The 22,436-nt window shown below is 40.3% G+C and overlaps 1 long non-coding RNA gene across 1 annotated transcript in view; it reads left to right on the forward strand.

Moving 5' to 3' along the window:
• LOC131408541 (uncharacterized) overlaps window positions 1–4,954 on the forward strand; it is a 62,633-nt gene extending 57,679 nt beyond the window's left edge. Inside the window, exon 3 of the long non-coding RNA XR_009220781.1 lies at window positions 4,177–4,954. This is a non-coding gene — a long non-coding RNA (uncharacterized LOC131408541). The remainder of the gene's footprint in view (window positions 1–4,176) is intronic.
• The last annotated feature ends 17,482 nt before the right edge of the window (window positions 4,955–22,436 follow it).

Consider the following 22,436-nt stretch of genomic DNA (forward strand, 5'->3'; position numbering starts at 1 on the left):
CCAAGCCACCACCGCTCCTGGCCTGCTCCAAGCGCCTCCTTTTCATTCCTCTGTGCCCCTCTCTCCACGGAGGTGCCAGAAGGAGGTTTTTAAAACATGCGCCTCCCTGTGTGAAGCCTGTCAGTGCCTCATGCTGCTCCTGGAATAAAACCCAACTCCTTACCATGGTCTGTGAGCCCCTGGATGACCCGGCCTCTGCCGCCTTCTCCAGGTTCATCTCCTGTCCCTCTCCTGGTTCCTTCCACTCCCTCTGCCTGCTGCTCTTCTGCAGCTTTGTCCTGGTTGGTCCCTTTTCCCTGTCCTCAGTTGTCGTCTCAGAGATGTTTTCCCTGACTCCTCCCCACCTCCATCTTTGAGGGGCTGTGGTTTGAGACCCATACCACAGGTAAGTGAGAGCGGGGAGGCTGCCCACTGTAGCCTAATGAAGAATCCAGGATTCACACCTGTGTGTTTGTCCTTTAAATCCTGAGCAGACCTGCAGTGTCCCCAGCAACTTGAGGCTTTTTTCCAAGCCTCCGGGAACTTCTAAATGCATCTTACAGTGTTAAGAGCTGGTCACCACGGAGGCTGGTGCCTTTGAGTGTCAACCACACATACGTGCGAGGATGCGGACAGCAGCTAAAGGAGCAGGATGAGAGTCAGGGCCCTCGCTGTTAGCCAGAGCTGCCATGGCCCTTGTTAACTTGGGGCCGCCAGTGCTGCCTGCCTGCGGCCAGTCCTGTAAGGGGCTACAGTGGGCTCCTCCTTTTTTCCACAAGCCTGACAGGCCATTAGCTCCACGGGGAAATGGCTACAAATCAAAGTGCTGCTAATGGCTTCTCTCTTTTTAAACAATTTTGTAAAGCTGTGTCAGAGAGAGAATGGACTGTGGCTCTTAGCTTTGGACAAGGGATGCTGTCCATTGCTCTGTTAGAAGCCATTGATACTATTTACAGACTCAGTGACCATTGGCGAGATGTTTTTCCTCTTGCTCCTTGGTTCCCTCATGTCTAAAATGGAAATAATAAGCCTGCTAGGTCTAAGAAGTTCTGTAGTGTCCACTAACACGGATTGAGTGCCTTCTCTACGTCAAGCGCTACGTTACCATATTCTTGTCTCATTCTCACCATGGTCCTGCGAGCGGAGCACCACCATCATGGCCACCTCCCGGGGGTAGTTGAGGCTTAGAGAAGCTCAGTCAGCTCTGCCTAGGCTCACAGAGCAGGTACAGTAGTTCTTCCTTTTCCCTGGGAGATACATTCCAAGACCCCAGTGGATGCCTGAAACCGCGGATAGTACTGAACCCTATATATGCTATGTTTTTTCCTATACGTACATACCTATGATAAAGATTAATTTATAAATTAAGCACAGTAAGAGAGTACCAACAATAACTAATAAGAAAATAGAACAATTATAGCAGTATACTGTAATGAAAGTTACCGAAGATGTTAGCAACTTTAGCATATGATTTTTTTTCTTATTAAGTCAAGAGCTTTCACCTTTTCACTTAAAGGAAGCACTTTACGGCTTCCCTTTGGCATATCTGAATTGGTAGCGTGACTCCTCTTCAGCTTTGGGGGTCATAATTAAGTAAAATAAGGGTTACTTGAACACAAGCGCTGAGATACTGGGATGGTTGATTGGATAACCAAGAGGACTACTAGGTGACTAATGGCCGGGTAGCGTGTACAGTGTGGACATGCTGGACAAAGGGATGATTCACATTCCAGGCAGGAGGGAGTGGGATGGTGCTAGATTTTATCATGTGACTCAGAACAGCATGCAATTTAAAACTTATGAATTGTTTATTTCTGGAATTTTCCATTTAATGTTTTCAGACTACAGTTGACCGTGGGTCACAAATCTCAGAAAGAGAAACCAAGGATAAGGGGGGACCACTGTAAGTGGTGGGGAGAGAGGAAGCCGGCTCTGTCTGGGTCATCTAGCCTCTACTGCCTCCCTGCTGGCGGGCAGAGCACCACCTACAGGTGCATTTTCTTTTCAAATCCTCCCAGTCATCCTTTATGGGGGAAGTTGTTCTTATTGTGCAGATGATGACACTGACACGGTGAAGTTAAGTGACTTACCTGAAGCCATTCAGCCAGTAAATGCTGTGTCCTAGCTTTGAACCCAGGTCTGTCTGAAAGTTCTTTGAAAGATTTGAAAAGGAGAATTGGTAAAGCCAGAGGCTCCTACACCTGTCAGGTCTTAAGAAAGTAACAGTGACTATTTTTAAAAACCTAATGGAAATTGTACATTTGCCCAAATGGGGCTGCCCTGAACTTTAAAATTTGCATTTGGCTGGCATTATCTCATCCCAGTGCAATAATATTCGTCATCTTGCACCATAAGAAACTCTGCCTGAGTGTGGATGGGGTCCATGTGGGATGAGAGGAGTGGTAAGAGATTAGGATCTGTCTGCCAACAGGAAGGTATCATACAAGACCTTTCCTGACTTGGAATTTACATTTCATATTCTGTCACTTAACACAGTCACTTAGGTGTAAATGTCATCTTTCTCATCAGGGTGGTGACAGGCCATCCATTGCTCTGGGACAAAACTGGGCACACTAAATCTTGTTACAAAAGTCTCCTTGTTAGAGGAATATTGGCATCCACTGGTTCTGCCTCTGAGAGCACCTGACTCCATGCTAGTCTCCCCGGATATTATGAGGGACATTTATCTTTTTTATTTCTCTGCCTAATATCCAACCCCCATTTCTTCACTGTGTTTAGAAAACACTTCACCTAGTGTAGAGGTTGGAAGGCTAGGCTGTGGGTATACTGGGCCTCGGCTTGGCTGGTCAGATGCACCTGGGAGCTGGTGCCGCACTGGAGAACTCATTCTGGAGACAGTGACAGCAGCTACATCTAGTTTCCAGGGGCAGTAGCGGTGGCCTCAGTGCCTCCTGCCCCAGTGGCAGGTCCAGGTGATGATACAACCTGTAGCATCCTCCTGGCCCTTGGTATGAGTTGGGCTCCAGTGATGGCTGCACAGCTCTCTTGTCCTGCTCATTTCCTGAGCCTGGTCCTCTGGCTTTTGTGGGGGTCCTGTGAGGAGCCAAAGGCCTCTAAATAAACTCCTCAATTTAAATCAGCCAAAGTCTATTTCTGTTGCTTAAAGCTAAGAATCATACTTGTATGGAGCTGTTGCTCTGTAGTTATACACGGATTTTTAATTCCTTCCCCAGGCCCCTGACAGCACTGCTTCACCACCTGAGCACCTCCACAGGGCACAGAATTTATGAGAATGCTAGGTTGAGTGGGTGGCAGGACCACAGCCTCAGCCAGTCTCCCTGCATTGTCTGTCTGACCCAGATTCCACTCTGCCTGTAACCTATCCCGCACCCCTAGACTGTGGGTTTGTGAGGACAGAACCCAGTCTTCCACCTCCTCCTCAGCTCCTCGAGCAGTGCCCGACACATAGCAGCTGCTCAGGAAGGTTTGGAGAGTGGGTAAAGGAGCTAATGGAGACAGAGAAGTTGGTGCCTCTGGGCCCTCTTTAGCCCCAGTGAGGCTGACCTGGCCTGTGATCAGGCCCCTGGGCTTGGGCAGGAAGGGAGCCACGTGCCTGGAATCTGCAGGTTGCCTTTCTCATCAGGGTGGTGACAGGCCATCCACTGCTCTGGGGCAAAACTGGGCACACAAAATCTTCTTACAGAAGTCTCCTTGTTAGGGGAATATTGGTGTACACTGCTCTTCTGTGGTTGCCTGCGATTCGACACTGGAGATTGGCTGGAGAGATTGTGGAACTTAGAACAACAACGTAAGTAGGTAGAGCCTTGGAAGGGAGAAAGTACCTCCCTCCTCCGAGTGGAGGCAGCATAGTTAGTGCTTTCCAGTCCTTTCCTGTCATGGCACAACAGAAAGTGATTATGTGTATATGGTATGCAGGGCCTTGTCCAGCTGCCTGTGGAGCTGAGGCCCTCTCTCCGCAGCCGGTGACCCGTTCTTCACAGTACACCCGTGCAGGTGGGCTGGGACGTGCTGACGGAGGTGGAACCCTGGGGCGTGTCCAGCTGGTCCCCACCGCCCCCTACCTAGAGGGGCTGACCTCTGCTGTGTGACCTCTCTTGTTCTTAACCCCTCATCTTATAAGTTGCAGACATTTTTCCTAGTTGAGCATTTGCCTTGAACTTTGTGATGTCTTTTTCCTTCCACTCCATTTGTTTTTGATCACAGTTCTCTCTACAGGAGGTTCTGCACCTTCACCGGAGGAGTGTGGCCCTTCCTTCAAAACGCTCTCTGGACGCACCCTCCTAGCATCCCCTAGGGAAGATGCGGCAGCTCAAAGGGAAGCCCAAGAAGGAGACGTCCAAGGACAAGAAGGAGCGGAAGCAGGCCATGCAGGAGGCCCGACAGCAGATCACCACGGTGGTGCTGCCCACGCTGGCTGTCGTCGTGCTCCTGATCGTGGTGTTCGTCTACGTGGCCACACGCCCCACCATCACCGAGTGAGCCCCGCAGCCGTGCGGACTCCCCCAGCAGGGAGCGGAGGTGTGGGAGGGGGCAAGCGAAAGAAAAATGGCTTTCATATTCAGAGATGTTCCTGAGGCTAAGCTCTAAGCAGAGCACCCTGTCTTCTCTGGTCTTTGACTTGATTAAAGTTTCTCCACTTTTCTTGGGAGGGAATAGGGAACGTTTTATCAGTGAACGTGCCATACACCTTATGGTCCACTTCATGTGCCTTTCAGACTTCAAAGCAGTGTGTGTGTTTCTTTTTCTCTCCTAAAATCGATGTGTAGCTCCACGTGGTGAGAGCAGGAATCTCTGGGTCATGAATCAGTTGGAATCAGCGCTCACCCCATCCCCATTGTTTTGAACATGTCTCTTTCCTACACATGTTCACAATTTCCAAAGGGACTTATTTCTTCTCTGTGCTTAATGTGATTTGAAATATGTCGATTCAAAAGTGAAATATTTATTTTTTGAATAAAGGAGATAATAGCCTTAAACTGGATGTTTATCTTGTTTTGCCAGGAGGCAGCCTCGCTCTCTGGGGAAACGCAGGAAGGCGCTGTCTGTCTGTGGGGCTCCCTCTCTGGCAGTGTCCCACTTACCTCCATCCCTCTCCCCTGAGGCTTTCTTCACCTCCCCCCTTCCCTCCCTGCTGTGAATCACTTGTAAAATTTTGCTTTTTTGACTGGATCGTCTTAAGATTAAGAGAATCTTGAGAGGGGCAGAAAAGGTGTGGTAATTGGTTTGTTTTAGCAAAAGAAGAGATCTAATTGGAATACGACCTCAAGTGCTTTTTACAGAGTTATGTTAGCAAAAAGCAACGCAAAATTAGTCCTGGAGGCAAAGGTCAGGTTTGGTTCTGATCCTGGATGAAAGGGTGCAAATTGTTGGCAGTCCAGCAGAGTTTTTGATGCAGATTGGCCATGCTGGAAGGGTTGCTGCATTGTATTCTAAGGGCATTGTTAGCTGAGTCCTGGTTCCCGATGGCGCCACTGCTTTTTGGAAATCAGATCCCTGGTAACTGTTCCTAGTGTGTCTGTCCACCTGTCAGTGCTGATTACAGAGGGATTTGTGGGGAGAGAAGCACTTTTCTAATCTTGTTGGCTGCTCACTGATCGCACAGGCTGTTACAGAAGATTCGGGGCCTCTTGGAGCCTCTCAGGAAGACTGAGCAGCTGTCGAAAGGAAGGGTTCCTGCTGATGCGCGGAGATCCTGGGACGGGCGGGGCTGACGAAGCTCCGTCCCGGGGGAGACACCGCGCCGCCTTACGCTCAGTCAAGTGCCCATGGCTCTGGAAGGAGATTTACTAAAATATTTATCAAATGCAGAGGCTGTTAGCATCAAGTTCCTCTTAGGTTTCTATTTCCTCCCCCTTCTTTGGTTCTCTAACAAGATTCAGTGCTTGTTGGGCTGGGAAAGACTGAGGCACTGCCCCAAGGACCAGCTCATTCGGGGGTTGAGGGAGGAGGGGGCTCCTGTGGCCGTTCCTGCTCTTCACAGCGTTCACCGTGACTGCTGTTCTTCCCACTCCCGCCCCAAGAGTGGATGTGAGAGGCTGGTGCAAGGACGGCCTGTCCACTGCAGCAGCAAGAGCCCAGGCTGCACGTTTTATAATTGCCTGATCTGTATTAAGTTCCCAGCCTACTAGTCAGAACTGTGGATTACTAAACCCCCTGGAACCTCAGTTTCCCTATCTAAATAACCGGTAGAGTCACTTTTAGGGAAGTGGGCCATCTATTAGAAAACAAGGCTTTTAGAGCAATTCTGGGCTTTTATGCATTTTTGCTGCTGGAACCCCTCTGAGTCCACTTCCTCGTGTGAAAATGGAGGTTACTTTGCCTCATAGGATTGTTAGGAGGATTCAGTCGAAAGAGTATGTTTGTAAATATACTAGTAAAAAAAAAAGTATATTTGTAAAAATACTAGTGCCTGGAACGTAGTAGTTGCTCTATAAATAGTATAGTAGCTTAGCATTTTACATGTATTAACTAATTTATTTCTCATACAGCCCTATGAGGTAAGTGCTGTTAGTACTCAATTTTACAGACGAGGAAACTGAGGCAGGCCCAGAAAGTTGTCAGTGTCGCACAACTAGTAAGTGGAGGAGCCCAGGTTTGTTTATTATTTATTTATTTATTTTTTGTGAGGAAGATTAGCCCTGAGCTAACATCCGATGCCAGTCCTCCTGTTTTTGCCACAGCATGGCTTGACAAGCTGTGCCTCCGTGCATGCCCGGGATCTGAACCTCCAAACCCAGGCTGCTGAAGTGGAGTGTGCTCACTTAACCACTACGCCATCAGGCCGGCCCCACCAAGTTTGTTTATTTTTATGCTTCTGTTATGGGAAAATTCAAACATACACAAAGATGGAATCATACAGGGTACCCCTTGTACCAGCTTCAGCAAACCCCAACACACGGCCACTCCTGCTCATCCGTCTCCACTGCCCCCCACACCGAGACACCCTCACGTGCACATGCGATTGGATTCTTTTGCAAAAAAACAGGAGATGGGATTTAAACTCAGGCAGTCTGTCTCTAGAGGTCCGTGCTCTTCATTATTAAGATCTATTACCTCTTAATAAATACTAATTTCCTTCTCTCCACTCTCCTGGTCTAAAGAAACTCTTCCTGCCCAGGTGTGTGGGAACAGCCCTCACTTGGTAACAGTTGCCATGAAGTCTTAAACACCGTCTTTAGACAAACAGGCTGTGAGTTCAGCCTTACCCACTGGGTCTCTAACACCCGGCTCAATCTCTCATCTGTTGCTTGTGGGAGAGGAGCCTCACCCCCACAGCAATCGAGAGGAAATATCTGTTCCATGGGCTTTTTATTAAAACATTTTGGCGTTCTTGCTTAGGACATTTTGGATATGGTGTGAGAAGAGCTTGAGCTCTGAGAAGCAAAGACATGTATGCATCCTAACTCAGCCACTTTCTAGCGGAATGACCTCAGTCAGGTCCCATAACCTGAGCTGCAGCTGCCCCACATCCATCAAGTAAGGTTAATTTTATTATGTAGAGGATGTTGGGAGGATACATGGAAATAGGAAAAGGGCATGACATTGTGCCTAGTACGTTGTAGATGCTCAATAAATGGTCATTCTCTTTCTTCTTGTCAGTGTGTTCACACTTCACAGAACATAAAGAAATCAAGGCCTGCCTCCCAAGACTTTATTTGCCAAGCTGACACACCACCACACTCTGTATAATAGATCCTTTAGGTGCTTCTGGCTCTTATTTTCACCCACTATTTTCCTCTTTGTGGTCTGTTAGGAGGCCTAGTGGATCTGAACTGGATTTTCAGAAGATAATTACTAGAAGGGCTTGGGGAAGGCAGGTTGAAAATGGACGTTTAAAAGTTAACACAACTTTGATGTGAGCTGTCTCCCAGCAGGGACGAGATGCCAATTTACTGTGGACTTGCTGGGTGGAATTTTAACAATTCTCAGGGTAAATAGTACTCCCATGTGGGTGCACGGGGTAATGATTTGAGACACTAACTTTCAGAGTATTTCCTGTTATTCAATGGCTTCAAGGCAAAACTGAATGATTTATTAGGAGTTTCACAGAAAGTCATGCTGGGGTTTCTGCAGTAGGATCTAGGGCTCTTGGCTTTCAGAGTCCTCATTACCGAGCCTAGGATTCCTTGAACAGCAAGTTCCAAAAGAGGAATCAGATGAGAAGAAGGAATAGAAACCATTGTCCTTGGTTTAAAAGGTGTCACTTGATGTGTTTTAAAAAATCATGATAGCAAGATGAATTTGTGTATCTGCTGGTTCTGCAGCCACCAGCTTTAATTCTTTCCCAGCCAGTTCAAAGATGGAGCTGCACACGCCTATCCTTCCTCCATGCCTCAGCCAGACTTACCTGCCAATTGGAGATAACACCTGCCTCAGGGATGTTAGGAAGATTAGAGAGATAATTGTCCTTCCCTTTTCCCCAAGAGGATCTCACATCATTATTTACTTGCTGGAGGTAGAAAAAGAAGGAAATCTCTTAAAATTATGGCTCTTAGACTTTTTTTGGAAGTCGACTATCATATATGTGTGTATATGTATTTATGTGTGTTTGTGTGTATACATGTATATCTCCATCCTTTATATCTCTGTATTGGAAATATCCCACATGGTGTGTCACCTGAAGATGTCTGCCTTACTTTGAATGCAGTTTTTTTTTTTTTCAGGAATCATGTCTAATTCTGTGTTCTCTACAGTATTTGCCACAGACTTACTTAAGCATTAAAAATGAGATACAGACTCTTTGGATCAAGGGACTATGTGAGTAGCTTTCTCTCGATCCTTCCAGAATATCTGTACTAGAATTGGATAAAGGTTTGCACATCCTCTGGATTCTTGTCCCACTTTCTCCCATGCTTCAAAGATCAAGGAAGAGCAATTGTGCACCTTAGTTTGGTCTCACCCACTCTGGTCAGCCCTAATTTTTTCTTATGGGTCTTTGTGTAGTTCAGTAGCCAGTGTGTCCTCTTCTATTCTGAGTGTGTTGTCATTACTCGAAAAGGCAAATGTCTCTGACTTTAGTGTATTTCAGCTGGGTCATCTGTGGTATCTCCCTGCTTGCTAGTTCTATGGAAAAGTGCTAGTCTTTTCAAAAAGCTTTTAATCCCTTGAGCTGAGTAATAATGTAAGGAATGTAGACCCGAGCAGCATTTGGAGGCTCAGTAATGCCATTTAAAGATCTCTTTCCTTCCCTTGTCGTTCAGTTTCCCGGCATTACATGAAGCTTGTCTGTCTTTGAACCCTCCTGGGAAGGAAATTTTTCTTCAACCTGTGAATATTTCTTTTCCAATTGAAACAAGGCACAACTGGCCACATGCTGATCACCTCAGCTCTTTTAGAAAGCGTATTAAGCCTTTTGGGATTAGGTCTAACTCCCAAGGCATCAACTCTTTTGGATTGGAATAAATTAAGAAAGGCCATTATGAACTCCTTTCATAAACCCCTTCACTTTGAAATACCTCTGCCTCCAACTGCATTCCTGGCTCATTTGAGGGTCTACCCATCCATTTTATCCACCCAGATTCTCCAGAGACATTGAAATTCCCTGCCTCATAGAGTCCTCTCAGATTGGATTTTAAAAGATGTAGCAATATCTGCAAAAGACATATTTAAAGCAAAAGTGTACTAAAGATTGAAAATTAAAAAGAAAAAGATATGGCAGGCAAATTGAACAAAAGCCATGGCAGCAATTTTAACACCAGCAAAACAATTATAAGGTGAACATGCCGTAAAAGGCAAAGGATAACATATACTAGTAATGTAATTAAAAAAGATATGATCATGGATCAAGATATTATGATCATAGATATGTATGTTGCTAACAATATGGCCTCAAAATATATAAAGCAAGTGACTACAGACTAGAAATAGATCAACAGTTTTGGTTGGAGATTTTAATATACACCTTTCAGAAATGGATAGATCAAGCAGCTGAAAAGAGCAAAGATATAGATTTGAATAATAAAATTAATAAGCTTGATCTAGTAGATAAATATAGATCTTTTCACTCAACAGAGAATAAACATTTAAGAGCACACATGGAACGTTAATAAGAATTGGCTTAAAAATTTTCAAATTTGATGAAAAATATAAACCCATAGATTCAAGTAGTTCAACAAGCTCCAAGCAGGACAAACAAACAAAACCACACATAGGCGCCTCAACGCCAAATTGCTGAAAACCAAAAATAAATTGTGGTGGGAGTAGAAATCAGATAGGCCTCCAACTTCTTTAGCATTTAGCACCGGAAGAGCAATGCTGACAAAATCCTCAGGAGGAAAAAGCCTGACCCAAGAGCTTTTTTGTATTTTTCCTTTGCCTGTCGTTCATTGAACAAATATTTATAGTGCGACTACTGTGTACCAGGTACTGGTCTTGGCACTGGAGATACCCCAGTGGGGAAAACAGACAAATATTCCTGTCTATGTAGGGTACATTCTAGCGAGGACATGCATCAAACTAACACTCATGTATGAACGTAATATGTAAACATTGATAAATATGGAAAAGTTAAGGAATATATTTTTCGTGAGCGTTTTATGAAGAAACTTCAAGAGGATAAAGTCTAAGCAATCAAGAGATAAGTGGAGAAACTATAGCAAAAGAATTTGCTATAGAATGAAAACAGCATCAACTGTGGAAATTATGGTTACAAAAATGCCGTAACAGAAGTTGGAAGTGAGAGGACAAGGAAAGAGATGGCATGAGTATTCTAATTTCTGACTCTTTTATTATGAGGAGTAAAAGTTATTTAAAGCTGATAATATACTTTAAAGTATAAGGATAAGTACTGAAAGAATAAATAGAAATAGGTAATTTGGTGGAGGGGGAGGTATGAGGAAGTAAAATCATACTATTATTTTGTCATTGCTGATATACGGTGTCAGGAGATAGAAACTAAAGAAATAGAGGGTTCATAAATAAAGGTAACTATTAAAGGTAAGACAAAGTAAAAACTTTTGAAATGATCAGAACACATACACAGGCGAAGGAAACTAGTCATATATTGGAAGTTATTTTACAGCATCGATGGAAATAGACATTATAGTGTAAAATATGATGATAGAAACAAAACCAAACAGCTTTCATGTCTGTAAATGTAAAGCTATTAGATATACTTATTTAAAGTATAAGTATATACTGGATATACTTATTTAAAGAAAAAGACTCAAATTGGATTCTAAAGGAAAACTCAAGTATTCACCATATAAAAAAGATACACCTTAAAGTTATTTAAAACACTTTGATGTTGAAACAGTTTAAAATAAAGGATGGGCAAAAGTATATCGGTGATACATCTAGAAAATGACAGTACCATTAAAGGAGTGCTGAGAAGAAAATTCGTAGCATTAAATACTTATATCTATAAACATGGAAAAATGAAATTGTCAGGGAAACAAAAAATTACCAGTGGTCACATACTCCCTATTAACGTTGAATGGGAGCAAAAAGCATAAAAAAGATAAAGGATGCATGATGATAAAGTATATAATTCAGAAGATCTAAAGATCTAAATCAAAACAATTATAAGGTGAACATGCCATAAAAGGCAAAGGATGACACATACTAGTCATGTAATAAAAGATATGATCATGGATATGTACGTTGCTAACTAAATGAAGATCCAAAAATTATACAACTAATAAAAGAAATTTAAAAGTTTATGTAAAAATGATCAAGTTTTTCTTAAATTATAGGAACTACAGGTGGTGATAGACAGAAATATGTTAATAAATGGAGACTTAAGTTCACCATTTTCAGCCCATGTCAGGACAAGTGAATAAAAAATAAGGGTTTAGAAGACCCAAACCACTTAAAATAGATCTGACTCAGATATATCAGACTCTGTCCCTAAAAACAGGCTATATATATTTTTTCAAGTTCCAGAAACATTTACAAACATTATGTTACTTATTTCTTCACTAATTTATTGTGTGTCTACTTCCTCTAAATTATGAGCTCCATGAGATGGAAAGGGAACTTGCCTGTCTTGTTAACCCTATTTCCCTGAGAACTAACAGAGATGACCAATAAATATTTTTGAATAAGTGGAAGAACACATAATTCACAAAAGAAAAATACAATTGGCCAGTAAACCCATAGGGGAGAAAAGCCCAACTTTATAAACAAAGGTATTTCTGTTCAAAATAATGGTAGAATACATTTTACCTATCAAATTGACGAAACTGTAAAAGAATAACATGCTCTAAATGCTTGCTTTATATATAAATGCATACCTGGATAATATGTCAGCTCTACAAAATGTCAAGCAGAAGAGATAGCACAAGTAGTTCTTCCCAGTACCTAATCCCCTCATGCATTCATCCAAGGGTGAGCTACGACTTTGAGGAAATGCCCTACTTTGTGTTATGTCACGTCTTAACATTCCCTTTATTTCAGTGGATGGCATGGCCCCAGGCAGGATGGCATATCATCCTGATAGGCCCACAACAGAGGTCAACCCACCCCTGAACCGTCCCCAGGAACTCTCTGCTTAGCGGTCCCTGCCTGTCACTGTCAGTTTGCCCCACTCTACTGCTCTCCCCAAGTGGGTGTCTCCCCCAGGCTGGCATTTAGCCTATTGCTGATGTGTAAATTTGCTACATGGAACTTAGCACATTTTCATACAGCAATAAAGATGCATGTTTCATAGTTTGATTTCTAGATTATCCCACAAAAACCTATTTGAATTTTAGAAGCTCAGAGTTGGAAGGTCCATAGAGGTTACTGGTTCAATCTCCCACCTCTTCCTATAGCACCTTGATAGATTCTGATTGTTAGCATTGGGAGAGCCTACAACTGGAGAAGATGGGTGCCACATACTGGTATTTAAAAACAAAACAAAACAAAACAAAACAAAAAACATGATAAAAAGGATGTTGAAGAAGATTCCACATCCAACCAGGATGTGGAATCTTCCTCCTTCAAGTTAGGCTCAGGATTTGACCCCTGCCTTTTAGTCTAACCATCTGCAGTAATGATTAGAACTAATTTCAGCTACATTCAGAATAATTTGAGTCCATGTGCATGAAGTAACCATGGGGCAGGGGGGATATGCCTATATCCCAGCTCTTCACTGGATAGGACTGATGACAAACCCGGATGTCACGTTAAACCCTTATAACCACATTAGTTCCTGATGTGTTGGTTCAGACTATGATTGTTTGAATCAAAACCTCTGGTTAATGATGGTGAGTTGAACCCATGCTGCCTCCTGATGATAAAACAGCAGGACAGTAAAGGAAAAAGACAAATCCCAGGATGAAGAGAAAGGGAGCAGAGATAAGAGCAACAACATTCGAAAGATGGAAAGCAAATGGGTGAGTAGTAACTGGCTTAGCAGACCTGCGAGCACTGAATTACAAGATAGCAATGGGAGTGCCTAGGAATCAACTCGGCTTTCACTGCAGATCCCCATAAAGCTCAGGAATTGACATAACCGGGTTCTTCTGTAAGTGATCGTGGAGGTGGAGCTAGAGAAAAGAAGACTGGTTGCAAGTCAGTCCAAACTTAACCCCAGGTTCCTTCCCCAACCCTGGCAGAAGGCAGGTGATTCTTAGGAGAAGGTAGAACACAGGGAGTCCTGGCTGAGGCCACCAGGTATAGCTGAAGAAGGAGGTCTTTTATTAAAAATATGGTGCTTAAATGATTTACATATCAAATGCTGAGATCCCCAGGCTTCCTTCCACACCTGGTCCCCAGAATGAGGCACAGAGAATTATACTCTTCAGACAGAAAAGTAAGGCATCTTCTCTGGGGAATTGAATAAGCCCAAGAGAGAAGACCTAAAGACGCTAACATTGTGGGCTACAGAAGAAATGATCTGTTTGGGTAAGCCTTCAGCAGAGCACTGGGTCAGTAAGCTCCACCAAGCCTCCTTCATGGGCACAGAGCTTTTTAGTACCTGACCCTTAAAAACAATCAGACAGCTAAGGATCACAATACATTTTTAAAAGGAGGCCAAAATAAACAACTAAAAGCAATGCAAAGGAAACAGAGACCATACCGAATGACTGAATAATGATTGTTGTATTGGATCAAAGTGGATTTCCTAATATGAATGTGAACATAGATGTTTTAAATGTAATTTAAAATTTCTTTTCTGCAGTGGACAAAACTGAGATTGTAAATGGAAAGACTAAGAAAGTTAAAACCAATCTCTACAATTGAAACAGAAGTCCTGTTCAAAGAACAATCATATTTACATGGCTCACAACAGAACTGGATAAAACAAACACCAGCTTCCATGATGTGAAAATCCAGGATGTAGGAAAATAGCAGTGGTGTATAACTGGAGAAGATGAGCTCACGATGGTGATATGAGAGCAGCAACAATAAGGGAAAGAGGATTTTGAAGATTCCAAATCCAGAGGAGGTTACATACCCACTGCTCTTATTCCCTTCAAGTTAGCATTGAGAATGGACACTTACCCTCTAGAAAACCACTATAGTAATTATAAGAACTAATGACTGAAAACACATTTTAAGATCTGTGATTGTGTTAGATCTCTACCAAGTTTTAGCGTCTAAAACACCATTGAATGAACATATAGTGTTTCTTGGTGCTTGCATTAAACTCTATAAACTACTACAGCCTGTGGGCCAAATCCAGCCTGCCACCTGTTTTTCAACAGATGGAGAGCCAAGAATAGCTACTTTTTAAAAATTGAACTTTTTGTTTTGAGATAATTATGGATTTGAATGCAGCTGTAAGAAGTAATACAGAGAGTGCCTATGTGTCTTTTACCTAGGTCCTCCCAATATTAACTTCTTCAAACCTATTGTACAATATCCTAGTCAACCAGGAATTGACAGTGACACAGTCAAGATACAGAACAGATCACCACGAGGATGGCTCATGTTCCCCTTTTATAGCCACACCCACTTCCCTCTTGTTCCTGCTCTCCCCTTATCCCATGGCTACCACCAATCTGGTCTCCATGTCTATAATTTTGTCATTTCAAGAATGTTATATAACAAAGTGTAACCATTTGAGATTGACTTTTTTCACTCAGCTTAATTCTCTGGAGAATCCTCGAGATTTTGTATGAATCAATTGGTTTTTTTTTTTATTGCTGAGTGGTATTCCCTGGTATGGATGTACTACTTTTCTTTTCTTTTCTTTTTTTACTCATTCACCTGTTGAAGGACATCTGTGTTTCCAGTTTGGGGCTTTTATGAATAAAGCTGCTATGAACATTCATGTGTAGGTTTTATGTGTGTGTGAACGTAAATCTTCACTTCTCTGGGATAAATGCCAAGGAGTGCAATTGCTAGGTCATATGGTAGGTGCCAAACTGTTTTCCAGAGTAACAGCACCACTTTACATTCCTACCAGCAATGTGATCCAGTTTCTCCGTGTTCTTGCCAGCAGTTCATGTTGTCACTATTTTTAATTGTTGGCTATTCTGATATATGTGTAGTGATATTGTGGTTTTAATTTGCATTTCCCTAATGGCCAATAATGTTGAACATCTTTTTATGTATGTATTTGCAACCTGTATATTCTCTTCAGTGAAATGTGTCTTCATGTCTTTACCCATATTCTAATTGGATTGCTTATTGTTTTGCTATTGAATTTTGAGAGTTTTTTAAAATTATTTTATTTTTATTTTATTTTTTGTGAGGAAGATTAGCCCTGAGCTAACATCCGTTGCCAATCCTCCTCTTTTTGCTGAGAAAGATTGGCCCTGGGCTAACATCCATGCCCAACTTCCTCTACTTTATATGGGACACCGCCACAGCATGGCTTGACAAGCGGTGCGTCCGAGCGCACCTGGGATCTGAAACTAGGATCGCCGGGCAGCCACAGCAGCGGAGCCCATGCACTTAACCGCTGTGCCCCCGGGCCGGCCGCTTGAGAGATTTTTATACATTCTGGATACTAGTTCTTTGTCAGATACGTGGTTCACAAATATTTTCTCCATAGCTTGTTTCGTTCTCTTAACAGGGCCTTTAGCAGAGCAAAAGTTTTTAATTTTGATGACTTCCAATTTATCAATTTTTCCTTTTATGTATTGTGCTTTTCCATCATATCTAAGAATCTTTGCCTAGCCCTAGATCCCAAAACTTTTCTCCTATGTTTTTGTCCTAAAAGTTTTATAGTTTTATATTTGAATCCATGATCAATTTTTGTATCATTAATTTTATAATTTGTTTATTAGCAAAAAAGTTAATTTTTGTATAAAGTATGAGACTTATATCTTGCTTACTTTTCCTATAAAGTAAGTCTTAAAATTGGGTAGACTGAATCCTCTCTATTTTCTTTTTCAAAATTGTTTTAGCTGTTCTAGTTCCTTTGTCTTTCCACATAAATTTTAGAATAATCTTGTCTATGTCTACCAAAATATCTTGCTGGAATTTTGATAGGAATTGTGTTAAACCTGTATGTCGATTTCAGGAGAACTGAGGTCTTTACTATGTTGAATCTTCCAATCCATGGTATATCTCTCATTTATTTAAATCCTCTTTGATTTCTTTCATCAGTGTTTTAGTGTACAGGTCCTGAATGTGTTTTGTTAAATTTACACCTAGGTATTTTATTTATTTGAATGATTGTAAATGGTATTGTATTTTTAACTTCATTGTCCACGTGTTCATTGGTATATAGAAATGCAATAGATTTTTGTATGTTTATCTTGTATCCTGCAAGCTTGCTGAATTCACTAATTAATTCTGGGAGTTTTTTTTGTAGATTCCTTGGAACTTTCTACTAGACAATCATGTCATCTGCAAATAGGGCAAGTTTTATTTCTTTCTTTCTGATCTGTGCACCTTTTATTTCTCTTTCTCGACTTATCATACTGTCTAGAGCTTCCAGCACTATGTTGAGTAACAGTGGTGAGAATGGACATCCTTGCTTTGTTCCTGATCTTAAGGGAAAAGCATTCTATCACCACTAAGCAAAGTGTTATTCATAGGCTTTTTGGTAAGTATTTTTTATCAATTTGAGGAAGTTCCCTTCTATTACTATTTTTCTGAGAATTTTTTTTATCATGAAAGGATGCTTAATTTTGTCAGGTGTTTTTCTTCATTAATTGATATGATCATGTGATTTTTCTTCTTTAGTCTTCTTATGTCTTTAGGTGCATTACATTGATTGATTTTTGAATATCAAAACAGCCTTGTATCTCTGGAATAAATCTCACTTAATCATGGTGTATAATTCTTTCTCTATATATCTGAATTCTATTTGCTAATATTTTATTAAATATTTTTATATGTATATTCATGGGGGATATTGTTTTGCAGTTTTTGTGGTACTGTCTGTCTAGTGTTGGTATCATGGTAATATTAGCTTCATGAGATGAATTAGGAAGTCTTCTATTTTCTGGAAGAGATTGTGTAGGATTTACGTTAATTCTTATTTAAACTTTGGTTAGAATTTTCTAATGAAACCACCTGGGCCTGGAGATTTCTTTTTTGGTAGTTTTAAAATTATGAGTTCAATTTCCTCGATAGTTTTAGGACTATTTAAGTGATCTATTTCATATTGGATGGGTTGTGGTAATTTGTGTTTTTCAAGGGCTTGGTCCATTTCAACTAAGTTTTCAAATAAATATGTGTGTTTATGGCATTGATAATAGTGTTGTTCATAGCATTTCCTTATTATCTTTTTGATTTCTGCAGGATCTGCAGTGATATCCCCTGTTTCATTCCTGATATTGGTAATTTGTGTCTTCTTCCTTTTTTTCTTTGTCAGTGTTGCTAAAGATTTGTCAATTTTATTGATTTTTTTTTTCAGAGAACCAGCTCTTTGTTTCATTGATTTTCTCTATTATTTGTCTACTTTTGATTTCATTGATTTATGCTCTTATCTTTTTTATTTCCTTTCTTCTGCTTGTTTTGGATTTATTTTGCTTTTTTCTTTCTAGATTCTGGAGAGAGGAGCTTAGATTATCAATTTTAGACTTTTTTTCCAATGTATGCATTTAGTGCTATAAAGTTCCCTCTTTTCATTGCTTTAGCTGTTTCTCACAAATTTGGTAGGCTATATCTTCATTTTCATTCAGTTCAGTATATTTAAAAATTTCCCTTGAGACTTCTTCTTTGACCTATGGATTAAGCAGAAATGTCTGTTTAGTTTCCAAGTGTTTGGAGATTTTCCTGTTATTGATTTCTAATTCTTCCTTTCCCATTTTTGATTTTCTAGTTTCTTTCTGTTATTAATATCTAGTTTCATTTCACCATGGTGGTAGAATACACTGTATCTTATTTTATTTCTTTTAGATTTGTTGAGGTTTGTTTGATAACCCAAGGTATAGTATATCTTGGCGTATGTTCTGCAAGCACTTGAAAAGAATGCATATTCTGCTGTTATTGTGTGAAATAATCTATACTTGTTGATTAAATTTTGTTGGTGGATGGTATTGTTGATTTTTTCTATATTCTTGCTGATTTTCTGTCTAGTAGTTCAATCAGTTCATGGGAGAGGGGTGTTGAAGTCTCAATTACAATTGTGGATTTGTCTATTTCGACTTTTGTTCTATCAGTTTTTTTTTTTTTACTTTTTTATTGAGGTATAATTGACATACAACATTATATTAGTTTCAGGTGCATCAGTTTTTGCTTTATATATTCTGTGGTTCTGTTGATGGGTGCATACACATTTAGGGTTGCTTTCTCTTCTTGGTGGATTGACCTTTTTATCATTATATAATGTCCCTCTCCATTTCTGGTAATTTTCTTTGCTCTGAAGTCTACTTTATGTGATATTAATACAGCCTCTCCTGCTTTATTTTCATTAATGCTTGCATGTTATATCTTTTCTATCCTTTTACTTTTAACCTGCCTATGTCATTATATTTGTAGTGAGTTTCTTGTAGACAGCATATAGGTGGGTCATTTTTAATCCACTCTGCCATTCTCTGTTTTTAAATTGGTATATTTAGACCACTTATATTTAATGTAATTATTAGATATCAGGGCTTACATCTGACATTTTATTTTTTATTTTGTTTGTTCTCTCTGTTTTTAATTTTTCTGTTTACTTTTTCCTACCTTCCTCTGAATTACTTGAACATTTTTAGAGAATTCTATTTTGATTTATCTATAGTGTTTTTGACTGTATCTTTTTGTACAGCTTTTTATTGGTTGTTCTTGATTACATTGTTCTTGATATACATAAGTTATCAAACTCTTCTAGTGTCATCATTGTACCAGTTCCAATGATATGTAGTAACTTTACCCCCTTTCTGTCCCTTTACCCTACCTGGTTTATAACATAATTGTCTTAAATATTTCTTCTACAGACAGTTAGAATCACATCATAAAGTGATTTTTCTTCAACCATCAAACATAATTTAGAAAACTCAAGAGGAGGACAGTCTAATGTATTTAACCATATTTTTACTCTTTCTGGTCTTTTTTTTCTCCAATATCCCAAGATTCCTTCTTTTATTTATTTATTTATTTTGTTTAGAGAACTTCTTTAGAAATTCTTTAAGGGTAGATCTAATGGTGACAAATTCTCTTAGTTTTCTTTCATCTGAGAATGCCTTGACTTCATTCCTGAAGGATATTTTAACTGGGTATAAGATTCTGAGTTAACAGTTCTTTTCTTTCAGCACTTGAAAATATTGTGTCATTTACTTCTGGTTTCCATGGTTTCTGATTAGAAATCTGCTTTAATTAAAATTGTTCTCTCTCTGTAGGTGAGGTATTATTTCTCTCTTGCTGCCTCCAAGATTTTTTCTTTGTTTTTAGTTTTCAGAAGTTTGACTATAATATGTCATAATGTGGATTTTCTTGGGTTTATCCTGTTTGGGGTTTTCTCAGCTTCTTGGGAAGTTTTCAGGTGTTATTTCTTTGAGTACTTTTTTTAGCCCTGCCCCTTGTCTCCTCTCCTTCCAAGACTCCAATGACACACTTGTTAAGTCCTTTGTTATAGTTTCACATGTTCCTGAGATTCTGTTGATTTTTTTTTTCCATTCAGTTTTCTCTCTGTTGTTCAGATTGGGTAATTTCTATTGTTCACTGATTATTTCTCCATTTTGCTGTTGAGCCCATCCACTGAGTTTTTATTTGATACTGTGTTTTCAGTTGTAAGATTTCCACTTGGTTTTACTTTATATCTTCTATTTCTTTGCTGAAATTTTCTATATTTTCATTTTTGGGGGCATGTTTCTAATTGCTTGCTGAATCATTTTGTGATAGCTACTTTAAATCTTTGTCAGATAATTCTAACATCTGTATTATCTTGATGTGGTCCTCTATTGATTGTCTTTTCTCATTCAAGTTGAGATCTTCCTGGTTCTTGGTATGACAAGTAAGTTTTGATTGAAACTTGGATATTTTGGGCATTATATTATGAGACTCTGGATCTCATTTAAATTTTGTGTTTTAGCAGGCCTATTCGGACAACGTTGGAGCAGGGAAATGGGGTAGAGCATCATTACTGCCAGATGGTAGTGGAAGTCCAGGTTCTTGACTCAGCTTCTGTTGACACCTGCAGAGAGGGTCTCCACATTATTGCTAGGTGGAGGTGGATTTCTGGCTCCCCAGTAGTCTTTTGCTGATACCACCCTGGCTGGGAGGGGCAGGGGTACCTCATTACTGCTCCCTACATGGACTCCAGTGACACTGTAGGGGGTGAGAGGGGTAGCAGCCTTATTACCACTGAGCCATAGTGAATATCCTGACTCTCCACTAGGCCTCCAGTGACACCACTGTAGAGGAGAGGGGTAGGGTTGCCTTGTTACTGCCTTGTTGGGGGTCCCCACATAGTCTCCACTGATCCTGCTGAGGGGGATGCCTCAACACCTGCTGGCAGGGACGAAAGTTCTGCCACCCTACTCAGCCTTCTCTGACACCACTTTGGTGGGAGGTTGGGACGAGGGTAGAAATCTAGGCTCTCTGTCCACCTTTGCTGGTGTGTGTGGGGGTGGAGCCACAGTTTTTCTGTGGTGTTTGGCTGAATTAGAGTGGTTATTGTCTAAATGTTTTCTGCCTTGCTATGCTGCCCCTTTTGTTGTCTTTTGTGTAGAGAGAGCAGACTTTGCTAGGGCTTTTTTGTTTGCACCCATTACCATTTCAAGGTTGTCAGCTTTTTCAGCTCCGAGTCTGGGATACATGAGTGCATCAATTTGTTACGGCTCCTCTAACAAAGTCTACAAACTGAGTGGCTTAAACAACAGACCCAAAATTTGCACATCAAGCATAGGGTCTTTAATGAAATAAATGCATTTTCTCCAAAATGAAGCTATTATGTTTGGCCGTTAAATCCTATATTAAGTACTTGTATTTTTAATATTAAAAATAATGACTGAATTATGTGTGTTTTCCAAGTTCTGATACTTTTCTTGACTTATCTACTGTATAGAGCTATGATTCACATACAAAAGCTGTGCATATGTAAATATACAACTTGATGAATTTGGAGATAAGTATACATCCATGAAACCATCACCACAATCTATGCCATAAACATATCTATCACCTCCAAAAGTTTTCTCCCTCCTTATTTATTATTATTTTTATTGATTATTTTCAGAGCTTCATGTGTGTATATACGTGTGTGTGTGTGTGTATACACATATATATGCATATATATATATGTATGTGTATATTCTTCCAAAATTCTTGGGTGCAACTCTTGTTAATATAAAAACTTTTGGTTATAAACTAAACTTTGTGTATAGCAAACTTTATATTTGAAGCAAAAGAGCTGTTTTAGTTTGGTTACTCAGAATTTTATCTATCAAAATCATTTGAGAATGACTTATCAAATAATTTATCTCAGCAAAAAGATATGGTTGGCGTTGGAAATGGTTTGAGCTCAAACAATACTGACTTTTGGAAGACTTCCTCAAACTGATGAAAATGAGGAATTTCAAAGCTGCAATGTTCTTGTTTTCAGAAACAAACAAACAAAACACAAAAGAAATCATACCAAATGGGAAGAAATGTTATCTTGATATTTTTCTATTTTATCATTTTAATGTATAAAATTTTGTGGTATAGAGAGATCTGTTGTGCACACCTCAAGTACGACATAACGTCTACTTAGTATGGGCCTTTGGGCCTCATCTTAATAATAATCTTTTAGGCAGTTCACCATACCTGATAAAAGAGATATTGATGAGATAAGTGAATTCTTCATTTTGTGGGAAGCACACAGAGCCAAATAAATTTTATCTCTGATGGGTTCTTCCTATTAGGGGAGCAACCATATCATTACTGTGTGAGTAAACATTTAGGAAGTCACACATCAGGCTCTTCTTATCTAGCAGATGTCTTGATTATCAGTTGTCAACTCTTTATAGCAAAACAAGTGTGGTTCATTCTAACCACTTATGTCATTGGGCGTTTTGTTTTGCCCCTCCTTGGCAGGCAAGGGAGGAAAGTGTGTCTGTCTCAGTTGTTAAGTGTAGCCTCTATATGTTGAGTGCCTTCCCAAGAGGGTTCACCTGTGAACATCACGTTGGGACTCCTAAGGCAGCAATGCTCAATGGGGCCTTAAAGAAAGGAGAACTCTGGTC

This window comes from Diceros bicornis, chromosome 7 (assembly GCF_020826845.1).
Source record: "Diceros bicornis minor isolate mBicDic1 chromosome 7, mDicBic1.mat.cur, whole genome shotgun sequence".
NCBI classification, from domain to species: Eukaryota; Metazoa; Chordata; class Mammalia; order Perissodactyla; family Rhinocerotidae; genus Diceros; species Diceros bicornis.